At 55.3% G+C, this 15,120-nt stretch overlaps 1 long non-coding RNA gene across 1 annotated transcript; it reads right to left on the bottom strand.

Moving 5' to 3' along the window:
• Positions 1-11,880: 11,880 nt before the first annotated feature.
• Positions 11,881-12,260, bottom strand: LOC111590612 (uncharacterized). The gene is made up of 2 exons (XR_002749749.1): positions 12,043-12,260; positions 11,881-11,922 (listed from the first exon to the last, which is right to left on the bottom strand). It is a non-coding gene; the product is annotated as an uncharacterized lncRNA (long non-coding RNA).
• Positions 12,261-15,120: the final 2,860 nt, after the last annotated feature.

Genomic DNA, 15,120 nt, shown 5'->3' with positions numbered 1-15,120 from the left:
CCGTCAGTCGTTGGGAGAATCCACCACCGTCTACACCTGACTTCTTCAAAGTTATCGCTTGCCTTCCGTAACAGTGTTGTTGCCTCGTTATGCTCGATGTCAGCGGTCACACGTTCGCCGACACCATCCCACCGTAGCTCGGAAAGCCACGACGCAAGAACCAGGTCTCTGAGCCCATCCCGGCGGAGCGGGTGTCCCTCACGCCCACGCTTCGGAATCTGCTCCTCTTTGACAACAGCCTCTCCGGCAAGCTCCCGCCGTCTCTCGGCGACTTGTTCCTACTCGAGTCACTGCACGCCGCCAGCAACCGTGACCTAGCGGGCCAGATATTAGACTCCTCCGGGCTCGTCAGGCTTGTCGTGCTCGGACTCGCTGACACAACTCATCACGGGGGTTGGCCAGAGAGATGCTCCTGTCGTGCTCGGACTCGCTGACACAGCTCGTTAGGCACGTGAGCCTGTTTGGTGGGCTGGTTCGGCGCCACACTGCGTCACACTCCGGCCAGTGGCGGACCCAGCCCAAATATTGAGTGGGGGCCAAATGTAAGTGAGGACCTAAATGAAGTGATGTTAATAAATAAACCTTTGTAACTACAGTAAATAAGGTAAAAAATCCGCTACACCAAGAAAATTGAGTGGGGGCCTGTGCCCCCACTCAGCTCAACATCGGTCCGCCCCTGACTCCGGCTGCCGCGGGTGTAGTGCCCAAATCGGCCGTCGCGGGAGTGGCGCGCTGCGGCGCCTATCCAAACAGGCCCTTAGTGCGAAGGCGAGTTTAATTATGGGTCTATCACCGCCTACTAAAACTCGCACCACAGCCTGAACATATCTAGCTCTACTGCTTTGACCTTTTTAAATGGTCGTTTGGTTTCTATAAACTAATGTTTAGTCCATCAATTTTATTACATTTTAATTTCTAAATTATTAATATTTTAGAAACTAAAATATAATAAAATAGAGAATTAAACATTAATTTCTAGAAACCAAACATGCTCTAAAACATTACTCCACGTCAGCTCGCTCCGCGAGCTTCTTCAGCCGCTCGCCGACGGCGGGTAGCGATGCAGTTAGAGACTGCGTGAACGGCTCAGGTAGGTGACCTTCAGGGACCTTCCCACCAGGATCTTCGACCTGCTCCTGTCGTCGCTAGCCTCTTGATGTTGTCCATCTACAACACGGTGCCATCCCACCGAAGCTCGGCGACTGCGCCAGCCTCGCCAGCATCTACCTCTACTACGGGCCTACAGCCGCCGTCGCTCGGCGGCGCGCTGCACGGCTGTAGAAACTGCTACTGTGGCAAAACGCGCTGACAGGCCGCATCCCGGAGCCCTTCGGCAACCTCACGTCGCTCGTATGAATCCAACGATTGTTCGATCGGGCGGACTCGTCGACGTACTTGTCATCGGCCAGGGAAGGCGCTAGCTCACACGGGAGCAGGCCTAAGCTCACGGCAATGAGAGGCGGCACAAGTAGATATGCCATCGGGAAGACGGGGGAGAGAGAGGGCAAGAATTGGGAATTGGGTGGCTCACGACTCACGAGTCATACGGCTTGTTTGGTTAAGCTTTTTTCTGATCAGCTTTTCTAAAAATCTGGCTATAGAGAGAATCTGGCTATGAGAAGAATCTGAGTATCATTACGATTACGTGTTGAGGAAAATAAAGTTGTTTATAGGGCTCAGGATATAGAAAGTGACGGATTCATATTATTACAACGACTTGACCGATTATGTGTTTATGTTGATTTTGGATAGTTTTTGCGCCAACGAATTTTATAGAAGTTGGCTGAAAAACTGAGCGTTTGGCAGTCCGCAGCAGGTTTTGGTGGCCAGAAGCTGCCAGAAGCCGAAACAAACAGTGTCATAAGTAGTGCTGGGAATTAGGACAATGTGGCCCGGACCCACCGTACTTCAAGCAGATGGACTCGCACAAATAAATCCTCAAAAACTTGTTATCCTAAAGTGTATAAACAGTGATCTAGTCTGGCCCTAAAAATCGTCGTGTCTTCCGTATCGGCCCAAGCCTAGTCCATATATTTGAACCATATAAAAATCCAAACATTACAACAACATAAAGTTCATATCTTACTAAATTAAAGATAATAGACAATGTGAGTAACATTTGACCACATAAGGTCCAAATATTATAGCCACATTAAATATATACCTTACTAAATTTTAAAAATAAACGATATGCGTGTGTGCCGTGTTGGGGCTCGACGGGTCGGAATTTGAGGCCCAGCCCTCGCCCACCTTCAGGCCATGCTAGCCCGACCTATATTATTTTTCGTGCTAAGTCGTGCTTTGGGATCCTGTTTTTAGGGTGTGCTTGTGCTGACCCAAAAGGCCCGATCTATATCCCTAATGTTGGAGAAATAACTCTGATCCTTGGACCCACCGGTCAATGAGCACGCTAAATAAAGAGCCTCTGATAGTTGGGGCCTGTTAGCCAGTCGGGAGAGGCATGTGTGACAAACCTAAAAGGACCCGCTCCCGATCGAACCCTGCGACACCGAGCTCGGGACCGGGCGGGGCGGATCCTAACAGGGGAGGACAGATATGTCAGAAGAGAACCACTCGAGTGGATCCTACACTCGGGCCCGGACGGACCCGTCATAAATGATTGGCCACATTAGCCCCGCCCGACACTAAGTCACATCGTGCGCGATGGTCCGCTCCCACTCATGACCTATGGATCCATCGGACCGTGTAGCACAACGAAAATTCAAATCTTCAAAATTTCTTAAACTCATTCTAAATTAAAAATAAATTTCAAATTTCATTTCCAAATGTTTGTTGCGAATTGATATCAACAAAGAAAATATAGTGGTCCATTTTCCCACCAAAATTCTCCTCAAAATATCCTACGTATATTTCTCTAGAGATCTCCCTCAAATTATTTCCAAAATTATTGCCAAAATATTCCACCGATATTTCTCCTAATATTTTTCTCATGAGAAATACTATCGAAATCGTTTTTAAAATCCCGACAAATATTTTCTTAATAATTTTTTATATGCTCATACGTATATATACGTGTCGGCGTTTCGACCCCGGGGGGTCCTTGGACCGACGAATAAATTATCGCTGCGTGTCCCAGCCCAGATGGGTCGGCGTGAGATGGAACACAAGGGGGGAAAGGGAACCGCGGCTCGTGTTATCCTGCGCCCAGGGCGGATGCGCTTGCAGTAGGGGTTACAAGCGTTCGCGAGAGAGGGAGAGAGCTTGCTCGTTAGCCTGTCCTCCCGCGCGGCCACCCTCTCGTACGAGGGCCCTGGGCCTTCGTTTTATAGATGTAAGGAGAGGGTCCAGGTGTACAATGGGGGATGTAGCAATATGCTAACGTGTCCAGCAGAGAGGAGTCAGAGCCCTATGTACATGCCGACGTGGCTGTCGGAGAGGTGCTAGTGCCCTGTGCATGTGGCGTCGTGACCGTCGGAGGAGTGCTTGAGCCCTGTAGAAGCACAGCTGTCGGGGCTGACGGGACCTTGCTGACGTCTCCTTGCTTCCGTAGGGGGCTGAGAACCGCCGTCGTCACGGGAGCACGCGGGGTGTCATCATTACTTGTTTATCGGGGCGAGCCAGATGGGACGCCGGTCTTGTTCCTCGTAGCCTGAGCTAGCTAGGGGTAGGGTAATGATGTACCCCCTGTGGCGTGGTCAACCCGAGCCCAAGGTCGGGCGAGGCGGTGACTCCTCTGAGGTCGAGGTTGAGGCCGAGCCCTGGGGTCGGGCGAGGCGGAGACCGTCTTCCGAGGTCGAGGTTGAGGCCGAGCCCTGGGGTCGGGCGATGCGGAGCTTCCTATTGCGCCTGAGGCCGGACTTAGCTGTTGTCAGCCTCACCCTGGCGGGTGGCACAGCAGTCGGAGCGGGGCAAGCGGCGCTGTTTTCCTGTCAGGTCAGTCAGTGGAGGGGCGAAGTGACTGCGGTCACTTCGGTCCTGCCGACTGAGGAGCGCGCGTCAGGATAAGGTGTCAGACAATCCTTGCATTGAATGCTCCTGCGACACGGTCGGTTGGCGAGGCGATCTGGCCAAGGTTGCTTCACTGCGAAGCCTGCCCGAGCTGGGCCTCAGGCGAGTCGAGGGTGCGCCCGTTGCTTGAGGAGGCCCTCGGGCGAGGCGTGGATCCGCCTGGGTCCACTGTTCCTGCCCGAAGCTGGGCTCGGGCGAGGCGAGATCGTGTCCCTTGAGTGGATGGAGCCTTGACCTGAATTGCGCCCATCAGGCCTCTGCAACTTGTGCTGATGGTGATTACCAGCCGAGTTTAGGAGTCTTGGGGGCCCTAATTATGGTCCCCGACAGTAGCCCCCGAGCCTCAAAGGGAGTGTTGGTACTCGCTTGGAGGCTTTGTCGCACTTTTTTGCAAGGGGACCGACCTTTCTCGGTTACATTTTATTCCGGTGGGTGCGCGCGAGCGCACCCGCCGGGTGTAGCCCCCGAGGCCTCGAAGGAGTGGTTTGACTCCTCCGAGGTCTTAATGCCTTTCGTGATGCCTAGGTCGGTCTGGTTGTTCCCTCATGCGATCTGATCGTAGCCCGGGTGCATGGTCATGTTCCGAGTTCTCGGGCTAGTATGTTGACGCTGTCAACGGTTTGGCTGGAGCCGGGTTTGCGAGAGCAGCCCCCGAGCCTCTGCACGGAGCAAGAGGACGGTCAAGGACTGACTCGACTTTTATCATACGCCCCTTCGTCGCCTTTCCACAAGGAGGGGGGGGGGAAGCGCCATGTTGCCCTCGGAGGGCGCCGAACATGGTGTCTCCAGTGAGTTGCTAACGGGTGATCCGAGTGGACGCCCGTGCCCCGTTCGATAAGGGTCGGCTAGTGGCCTAGAGACGCGCTCCAAAAGTACCTGCAAGTGATTTGCCAGACCCGGTCCCGTTTGATAGGGTCCAAGGGCTCGATGCCTCCCTCTGATGGGATTCCGTTACAGAATCGCTCCTGCTGGTCTCGGAAATGTCCTAGGGTACCTCGGGAGCATAGACCGAGCCTCGGCCATGTATCGGACGTACCCAAAGTCATCCCTCGCTCTGCGTGTTCTAGGGCGGCTGTCGAACCCTTCGGGGGGGCCAGCCTTCGAACCCCTGATCAGTAGTGGGCGCGGAGCCCGAGTGGTCTGAGGCGGCTGTCAAACCCTTCCGAGGGGCCAGCCTTCGAACCTCTGATCAGTAATGAGCCTGAAGCCTGAGTGCTCTGGGGCAGCTGTCGAACCCTTCCGAGGGGCCAGCCTTCGAACCCCTGATCAGTAGGAGGGCTCGGGGCCCGTTTCCTTCGTGGAGAAGGATCCCTTTCGGAGTATCCCCTTTCCCGGTCCCTGTAGCAAGAGAGAGAAAGGGGAAGAGGAAAAGGATACGAAATTAAACGATGTGGCACACCTTTTTTTGACGCGGTCATCATGGTGGAGGTGAAACGTCGCTCGCTTCACCTGCCAAAGGTGTCGCCTGCCCTGCCATGAAGTTAATGCGACGGGACGGGTGGTTCGCGGGGCAGCCGTTGCGCGAGCCGTTCGAGGGACGGAACACGGGCGTGTCGTCTTCACGCCGTGGGGAGGGCTCCCCTGCTGCTTCAGGAGGGGACGTGAGCCTGTAGACGATTTGACTGCTGCTTTTGCCCGCCTGCTGCCGCCATTACTATCAGCCCACTTTTGGCCATATCGACCGTCGCGCCTTCTCCCGCGGTTGACTGTCCCGTGACCGATGCGCTTGGTTGGCACTGTAGGGCCATGCGCGGGGTTGCCTCGAGTCGCGGCACTGGTTCCGCAGTCGAGAAAGCACGATATTGGCGCAAGTGGCGGTGCAGTTTTTCGCACGTAGCAACCGGTGCGCCGGTTACATGACGTGTGGGCCTGGGCCTCCATGCTGGATGCATCGAAGTCGAAAGGGTGTGTCTCCGTGGTGCAGTTGCATGCCACCTGCATGGGGGTCCGCCCTTTCACCTGCTTGGTTTAGGTGAAGGTGGAGGAGTGCTTGTAACCGCTGGGCGGTTAGGTGTTGGTGGGCAGGTGGACGCCGCCGTCGGTGTTGAGGTGGTGGCAGCCGGAGAAGGTTTCTCCGCCGACGAGATCGTCGGCGTCACCTGCGCTCCGGGCCTCCGGCTCTTTGGCTTTAATGTCTGGTTCTTGTCCCCCGTGAGGGGACACGAACGAGAGCCTTCCAGCGGTAGCGTTCGCCCTGGGGCCATCGCTGCTGCTGCAGAGGTCGCCGGCGAGCCACCCGGAGTTTGTCGTCCCGCAGGCCCTCCGATGTGGAGGTTGTTCATACCTGCGGGAGTGGAACCGGAGTTCCGTTTGTAATGACACCTTGAGTGCCGGTGTATGTTCATTGCGGCTGTCGGGGCCTGAACATCTGTGTATTTGGCATGAAGCCGTGTTTTCCCCTTATTTCGAGCATTGGGACTCGCCTGTCGACTAGCTGAGCCGCTTAACCGAGTGTGAGTTGCTTTGCGCGGAAGGTGACGAGTGAGGTATCCGTATCCCGGAGGCGTAGGAGTCCCTCGGCTCGGTCGGCCTTGCCACTCAAGGCTTCTCTTGCTCAGTTAAGGAACCCTCGGCTGCTCTGCGATGAGCCGGAGTCGGAGCCGGAGGCAGCGGTGTCAGCATGGACAGAGGCGGAGTCGGCTCGAGAAGAAACTTCGTTGGCCCAGGAGCAGGTGACTTCCCAGACTGAGGAGGCGTAGCAGCGGCGGCTGGAACCTGGCCAGGTCGTCCACTGGCGGGACCAACCCCGGAGTCGGGCTGCCGAGGCCATGAGCCGGGCTGATGTCCTCGGGGGACAGCTGGCTGAGGCTACAGAGCGGCCGGACAAGCCGTCTGCTCGGGCCGGGTTCCTGGAGGAGACCCTGGCGGCGATGGCCCAGGCGCGGTGCTGACATCTTCCTTCGAGGTGGAGATCCTCCGCCCGTGTCGCCATCCGAGGCCGGGCCAGATTCCACCGAAGGTGGAAACAACGCCAAGGGTGCTGCTGTTCCCTCTGTTGATGTCTGACCCTGCAGGAACGGTTTGTCTGTAGCATGCGTATGTCTTTTGCGGCCGCCGAGGCCCAAACATATCATTGTCGTGTTATAAAGTTGTGTTTCTTTTCCTCTTGTTTCGAGTATCAGGACTTGTTTGTCGGTAGCAGAATTACTTGTCCGAGCGAGAGTTACTTATCGTGGAAGGTGATGAGTGAGGTATCCGTATCCCGAAGGTGTAGGAGTCCCTCGGCTCGGTCGGCCTCGCCGCTTACGTGTACTCTTACTCGTCCGCGGGATTCTGTTATCGATATAGTCGAGAAGGCACGAAAAATCGTTCTGGCAGAAAAGTTTTCGAGCGTTAAGACTTGTTCGGTCAGCATAATCGCTTATCCGAGCGTGAGTTACTTATCGCAGAAGGTGATGAGTGAGGTATCCGTATCCCAGAGGCGTAGGAGTCCCTCGGCTCGGTCGGCCTTGCCGCTTACGTGTACTCTGTCGTTTTTAGGATCCCGCTATCGAAGCAGTCGAAGAGCGCGAAAAGATGTTCTGGCAGAAAGACTTTTTCCGAGGAAAATTTTGACGCAGAGGGGGTTCCCCCTTCTAGCCCCCGAGGGAGGTCGGGCTTTGCCGAGGCAAGGCTGACCCTTCCTTGATGGTTAGACTCTTTTTGTGTATGTAAAGAGAACGAGGTAATTGAACGACTTGAAAACATCTTAAGGGTAAAAGCGACGTAGCTGTCGGATATTCCAAGCGTTGCTGTAGACCTCGCCTTGACTGTTGGCCAGCTTGTATATTCCAGGCTTCAAAATCTTGGCGATGATGAACGACCCTTCCTAGGGAGGAGTGAGCTTGTGATGCCCTCGGGCGTGTTGCCGCAGCCGAAGTACCAAGTCCCCCACCTGGAGGTCTCGGGACCGAACCCCTCGGGCGTGGTAGCGTCGCAGAGACTGCTGATACCATGCCGAGTGTAGTAAGGCCATGTCCCGAGCCTCCTCCAGCTGGTCCAGTGAGTCTTCTCGGCTGGTCTGGTTGCTTCGGTCGTCATACGCCCTCGTCCTCGGGGAACCGTATTCTAAGTCTGTGGGCAAGATAGCCTCGGCCCCATAGACTAGAAAAAACAGCGTGAAGCCCGTGGCTCGGCTTGGCGTCGTCCTCAGACTCCAGACCACCGAGGGAAGTTCCTTCATCCATCGCTTGCCGAACTTGTTGAGGTCGTTGTAGATCCTCGGCTTAAGTCCCTGCAGAATCATGCCGTTGGCACGCTCCACCTGCCCATTCGTCATGGGGTGAGCTACGGCGGCCCAGTCCACACGAATGTGGTGGTCCTCGCAGAAGTCCAGGAACTTCCTGCCAGTGAACTGGGTGCCGTTGTCGGTGATGATGGAGTTCGGGACCCCAAAGCGATGGATGATGTTGGTGAAGAACGCCACCGCCTGCTCAGACCTGATGTTGTTTAGGGGTCGAACCTCGATTCACTTGGAGAATTTGTCGATAGCGACCAGCAGGTGCGTGAAGCCCCCGGGTGCCTTCTGCAAGGGACCGACGAGGTCCAGACCCCAGACAGCAAACGACCAGGTGATGGGTATTGTTTGCAGGGCCTGAGCGGGCAGGTGTGTCTGTCTTGCGTAGAATTGACACCCCCGACAGGAGTGTACAATCCTAGTTGCGTCGGCCACCACGGTGGGCCAGTAGAAACCTTGTCGGAAGGTGTTTCCAACGAGGGCTCGAGGTGCTGCGTGGTGACCGCAAGCCCCCGAGTGTATCTCTTGCAATAGCTCCTGACCTTCGGCGATGGATATGCATCGTTGGAGGATGCCTGAGGGGCTGTGGTGGTAGAGCTCCTTTTTGTCACCCAGTAAGACGAATGACTTGGCGCGCCGCGCCAGTCACCGAGCTTCGGCTCTGTCGAGGGGTAGCTCTCCTCGGTGGAGATATTGCAGGTACGGGGTCTGCCAGTTTCGATTAGGCGTGACCCCATTCCGCTCTTCCTCGACGCGCAGTGCCTCACCCTCGGGGGCCGAGGGTGCCTCGGGCTGGGCCGAGGCCTCCTCGGGCTCGGGCATGTCATTTGTCTTGACGCAGGGTTGATGTAGGTCTCGGGAGAAGACGTCTGAGGGAACCGTTGTCCGCCCCAAGGCTATTTTAGCCATCTCATCTGCAGTCTCGTTGTACCGTCGGGCGACGTGGTTGAGCTCGAGCCCGTAGAACTTGTCTTCCAGGCGCCGAACCTCGTCGCAGTAGGCCTCTATCTTCGGGTCACGACAGTGAGAGTTCTTCATGACTTGGTCGATGACAAGCTGCGAGTCGCCACGAGCGTCGAGGCGCCGAACCCCTAGCTCGATGGTGATGCGCAACCCGTTAATCAGAGCCTTGTACTCGGCCACATTGTTTGACGCCGGGAAATGGAGGCGCAACACGTAGCGGAGGTGCTTTCCGAGGGGTGAGATGAAGAGCAGGCCCGCACCCGCTCCTGTTTTCATCAGCGACCCATCAAAATACATGGTCCAGAGTTCCGGTTGGATCAGAGCTGTTGGAAGCTGGGTGTCGACCCATTCAGCCACAAAGTCCGCCAAGACTTGGGACTTGATGGCCTTCTGAGGAGCGAACGAGATTGTCTCGCCCATGATCTCCACCACCCACTTTGCGATCCTACCCGAGGCCTCTCGGCACTGGATGATCTCCCCCACGGGGAAGGATGACGCCACAGTCATCGGATGAGACTCGAAGTAGTGTCGCAACTTTCGCCGCGTCAGAATTACCGCGTATAGTAGCTTCTGAATTTGCGGGTAGCGGATCTTGGTCTCGGATAGCACTTCACTGATGAAGTAGACCGGCCTCTCGACGAGCAATGCATGCCCTTCTTCTCGTCTCTCCACTACGATCGCGACGCTGACCACTTGAGTGGTTGCGGCTTCGTAGATCAAGAGGGCTTCTCCCGCAGCGGGGGGTACCAAGATGGGCGCGCTTGTAAGGAGCGACTTTAAGTTCCCGAGGGCTTCCTCGGCCTCGGGGGTCCAAGTGAAGCGCTCGGTCTTCCTTAAGAGGCGGTACAAGGGTAGGCCTCTTTCACCGAGGCGCGAGATGAAGCGGCTCAGAGCCGCAAGGCATCCCATGACCCTATGTACTCCTTTCAAGTCCTTGATAGGCCCCATGTTGGTGATGGCCGTGATTTTCTCCGGGTTGGCCTTGATGCCCCGCTCGGAGACGATGAACCCCAGGAGCATGCCTCGGGGGACTCCGGAGACACACTTCTCGGGATTGAGTTTCACGCCCTTCGCTCTCAGACACTTGAATGTCGTTTCAAGGTCAGAGAGGAGGTCGGAGGCTTTCCTCGTCTTGACTACGATGTCATCGACGTAAGCCTCGACCGTTCGGCCGATGTGCTCTCCGAACACGTGGTTCATGCACCTTTGGTATGTCACGCCTGCATTCCTCAAACCAAATGGCATAGTAATATAGCAGTACATGCCAAAAGGTGTGATGAAAGAAGTCGCGAGCTGATCGGACCCTTTCATCCTGATTTGGTGATACCCTGAATAGGCATTGAGGAATGACAGGGTTTCGCACCCAGCAGTGGAATCCACGATTTGATCGATGCGAGGCAGAGGGTAGGGAACCTTCGGACATGCTTTGTTTAGACCAGTGTAGTCTACACACTTCCTTCATTTCCCACCTTTCTTTTTCACAAGCACAGGGTTGGCTAGCCATTCGGGATAGAATACCTCTTTGATGAACCCTGCAGCCATCAGCTTGTGGATCTCCTCGCCTATGGCTCTGCACTTTTCTTCGTCGAATCGGCGCAGAGGCTGCTTCACGGGTCGGGCTCCAGCTTGGATATCCAGCGAGTGCTCGGCGACATCCCTCGGTATGCCAGGCATGTCCGAGGGACTCCATGCAAAAACCTCGGCGTTCGCGCGGAGGAAGTCGACGAGCACTGCTTCCTATTTGGGGTCGAGCTCGGAGTCGATCCGGACTTGCTTGGAGGCGTCGTTGCTGGGGTCGAGAGGGACGGACTTAACCGCCTTTGCTGGCTCAAAGTTGCCGGCGTGGCGCTTCGCATCTGGCACCTCCTTGGAGAGGCTCTCTAGGTCGGCGATGAGGGCCTCGAACTCGGCGAGGGCCTCAGCATACTCCACACACTCCACGTCGCATTCGTACGCGTGTCAGTATGTGGATCCGACGGTGATGACCCCGTTGGGGCCCGGCATCTTGAGCTTGAGGCAGTGGCGGAGGACGCTAGAAAATCTAGGTGTTGCTAACACAACGACGAATAAAAAATTACAACACAACTTAAAGTAATTTGTAGCTACAAAATAAGTAATAGATATCGAAAAATACCTTATTTAATAGTCACATCTTGATTATAATCTATTTACAACCAAATGCCATATAACGAACAAAATCTGGAAAAAAGAAAAAATGAGTTACCAATGACAAATTGAAGTAAAAATTGAACAAGTGAAATAAAAATATACCTCTAGTTGAGTCTAGTTCTAGGAGATTTAGGCAATTGCATTTGTCTAGTTTTCTTATTTTGAAATGACTTCTTGGTTTTCTAAAGGTCGAGTCTTTTAAAAATTTCTCTTTTAATGTAGCACACCATCAAGTCATTTAACCAATCATCTGACATCTTGTTAGACAACTCAGTCTTAATAATGGAAACACAATATGCCTCTCAAGCTGAACCATTGTCTTTGATAGACTAGCAAGATCACAACAAGCTTTGGACTCTTTAATTCTTCGTACATGAATAATAAATATCCTTAGCTGATCTTTTATAGTCTTACGATCATCAAAAGAAAAATCATCAGAATAGATATCCGCGAGCCAAGCAAGTTTATCCACATCAAACTTATAGAACAAATCCCTTGGTCAAGACAAGAAAAACACGCAAGCAACTCTTGAGATACTGCTTGGGGCCATATTCTTTTTCTTGTTTTTGTTTCTACCCATGCCTGCTATTTGGAAATTGGAAAATCTGCACATTGAAAAATCTATTGGATTAGACATGTTGTTTTGTTTCTATTGAAATTGAAAAAACAAATTGAAAAATCTGCACATTGAAAATTAAAAGAAATTACAATTTACAAATTACAACCAGTGAACAGGTAAACCAGGCCATCCAGGCGCCGTGCGGCACTGCGACCATGCAGCCAGGCGGCCGGGCACCGTGCGGCTAGGCGGTCAGGCGAAACCACGGTCCGCGGAGGGACGCAGGCAGCCGCCGGCCCGCCACGCCACTGCTTGACGCCTCGTCGGCCGTCGCTCGTCGCCTCGTCGGGTTGCTCGCCGTCATTGCCGACTGCCTCTGTTCCTGGTCGGCTGCTCCACTCGGTCACTCGAAAACAGCGGCTAGCGTATCTAAGCCTGTTGCCCTAATCTCTTACTGGGCTGGCCCAAGGTATTGCCCAGGCAATATTGGGCCATACTGGGCCCTCCGCCCCTGGCTTGAGGTAGGTGTAGTTGGGGACGGCCATGAACTTGGCGTAGCATGGTCTCCCCAGTACGGCGTGGTAGGTTCCTCGGAACCCAACCACCTCGAACGTGAGGGTTTCCTTTCAAAAGTTGGAGGGAGTCCCGAAGCAGACGGACAGATCGAGTTGTCCAAGGGGCTGGACACGCTTCCCGGGGATGATCCCGTGAAAGGGCGCCGCATCGGCCCGGATCGTGGACAGATCGATCTGCAAGAGCCCGAGGGTCTCGGCGTAGATGATGTTGAGGCTGCTGCCTCCGTCCATGAGGACCTTGGTGAGTCTGACGTTGCCGATGACGGGGTCGACAACAAGCGGGTACTTTCCTGGGCTCGGCACGCGGTCGGGGTGGTCGCCTTGGTCGAAGGTGATGGGCTTGTCGGACCAGTCTAGGTAGACTGGTGCCGCCACCTTCACCGAGCAGACCTCCCGGCGCTCCTGCTTGCGGTGCCGAGCTGAGGCGTTCGCCACCCGCCCACCGTAGATCATGAAGCAGTCATGGACCTCGGGGAACTCTTCTGCCTTGTTGCCTTCCTTCTTGTCGTTGTCGTGGGCTCTGCCACTTTCCGCCGGGGGCCCGGCCTTGTGGAAGTAGCGCCGAAGCATGACACATTCCTCAAGGGTGTGCTTGACGGGACCCTGATGATAGGGGCACGACTCCTTGAGCATCTTGTCGAACAGGTTGGCCCCTCCGGGAGGCTTCCGAGGGTTCCTGTGCTCGGCGGCGGCGACAAGATCTGCATCGGCGGCGTCGCATTTCGCTTGCGACTTCTTCTTGGCCTTCTTCTTCGTGCCGCGCTGGGCGGACGCCTCGGGGACGTCCTCCTGTTGGCGTCCCTGAGGCTGCATGTTCTTCCGGAAGATGGCCTCGACCGCCTCCTGACCAGAGGCGAACTTGGTGGCGATGTCCATCAGCTCGCTCGCCCTGGTGGGAGTCTTGCGACCCAGCTTGCTCACCAGGTCGCGGCAAGTGGTGCCAACGAGGAACGCGCTGATGACATCTGAGTCGGTGATGTTGGGCAGCTCGGTGCGCTGCTTCGAAAATCGTTGGATGTAGTCCCGCAGGGATTCTCCCGGCTGCTGGCGGCAGCTTCGGAGATCCCAGGAGTTCCCAGGGCGCACATATGTGCCCTGAAAGTTTTCGGTGAAGGCTTTGACCAGGTCGTCCCAGTTGGAGATCTGCGCAGGAGGCAGATGCTCCAGCCAGGCCCGGGCGGCGTCGGAGAGGAACAGGGGGAGGTTGCAGATGATGAGGTTGTCATCGTCCGTTCCACCCAGCTGGCAGGCCAGCCGGTAGTCCGCGAGCCACAGTTCCGGCCTTGTTTCCCCCGAGTACTTAGTGATGGTAGTCGGGGCTCGGAACCGGGTCGGGAACGACGCCCGTCGTATGGCCCGGCTGAAAGCTTGCGGACCGGGTGGTTCGGGCGAGGGGCTCCGATCCTCCCCGCTGTCGTAGCGTCCCCCACGCCTGGGGTGGTAGCCTCGGCGCACCTTCTCGTCGAGGTGGGCTCGACGGTCGCGGTGGTGGTGCTCGTTGCCGAGGCGACCCGGGGCTGCAGGCGTTGCATCCCGCGTGCGCCCGGTGTGGACCGAGACCTCCCGCATGAATCGGGAAGTCGCGGCGCGATGCTCCGGGGGGTACCCTTGCCTTTGGGAGGCAGAGCTCTCGGCCCGTCGGATCGCGGCATCCTCCAGGAGATTCTTGAGTTCTCCCTGGATACGCCGCCCCTCGATGGTGGATGGCTCCGGCATCGCCAAGAGTAGTATTGCCGCTGCAGCCAGGTTCTGGCCGACCCCACTGGAAGCCGGGGGCAGCCTCGCCCTGGCATCGTCAGCGATGCGGTGCTGGACTGAAGCGTCCCGATCCTTTGGGACTCAAATGTGATACAATTACTAGTCCCAAGACGCTAGTAACCACATTCATTACTTCAAATAGTTACAGAGTCTGAATAATGTTATTACAATACCGGGGGATACAAGCTCGAGAGTGAGCCGAAAATCATAAAGCGCAGTGGAATAGGTTTAGACTCTGCGTAGAGGGGTACACTTTACCCACTAGTCCGACTCTGCGATCTCATGGCCAATGAGGTCCGAATCCGAAACTCTTTCCTTCCTTGCACGTCCTAACCTTAACGGTTATACCGGAAGGAGTCGGGCCACCGCCATGTCCAAACCGGACAAAACTTTCCCCCTCCTTATCCTCTCGGTGCTCCCCAGCCTTCATAACCCTGGGGTTGGATCGTACGAGTTCAGATCGAGTGGCTGCCCACACAACCTCGAGTGGTTGTACTTTTTATGAGTACAGGTAATGAAAGATGACAAACTGGTCCTTATACGAGAGGACAATCCTTCTGCTCACGCCTAAACCAGCTGAGCCAACACCTTAGGCCCTCCCCTAAACCAGGGAGTCCCTGATCATCCTACTCACCAGGTGATGAGGGTGAATACCCTTCATCGCACACTTTTTGGAAAACATGTTACTTGCACCCTTTTACTTACCCCATATCTTTTAATCAAAGTAATAGTTAATGCGGGCTCTCTCATGCTCACCATGCAATTCGATTCCCATCCCATATTCCAGGCTTAGGCAGTGGTAGAGAGAAATGGGTAAATAATGCATCAAGGGAAGGATGGACTTGCCTTCGTCGAAGCTTTCCTGGCACAAGAGGTTTATCTCGGAGGGGTCGGGTTCTTGCCCTTCTTCC

This window comes from Zea mays, chromosome 1, assembly GCF_902167145.1.
Source record: "Zea mays cultivar B73 chromosome 1, Zm-B73-REFERENCE-NAM-5.0, whole genome shotgun sequence".
Lineage (NCBI taxonomy): Eukaryota > Viridiplantae > Streptophyta > Magnoliopsida > Poales > Poaceae > Zea > Zea mays.
Note: the sequence above shows the minus strand (reverse complement) of the source record. Positions and strands in the feature narration are given on the sequence as shown.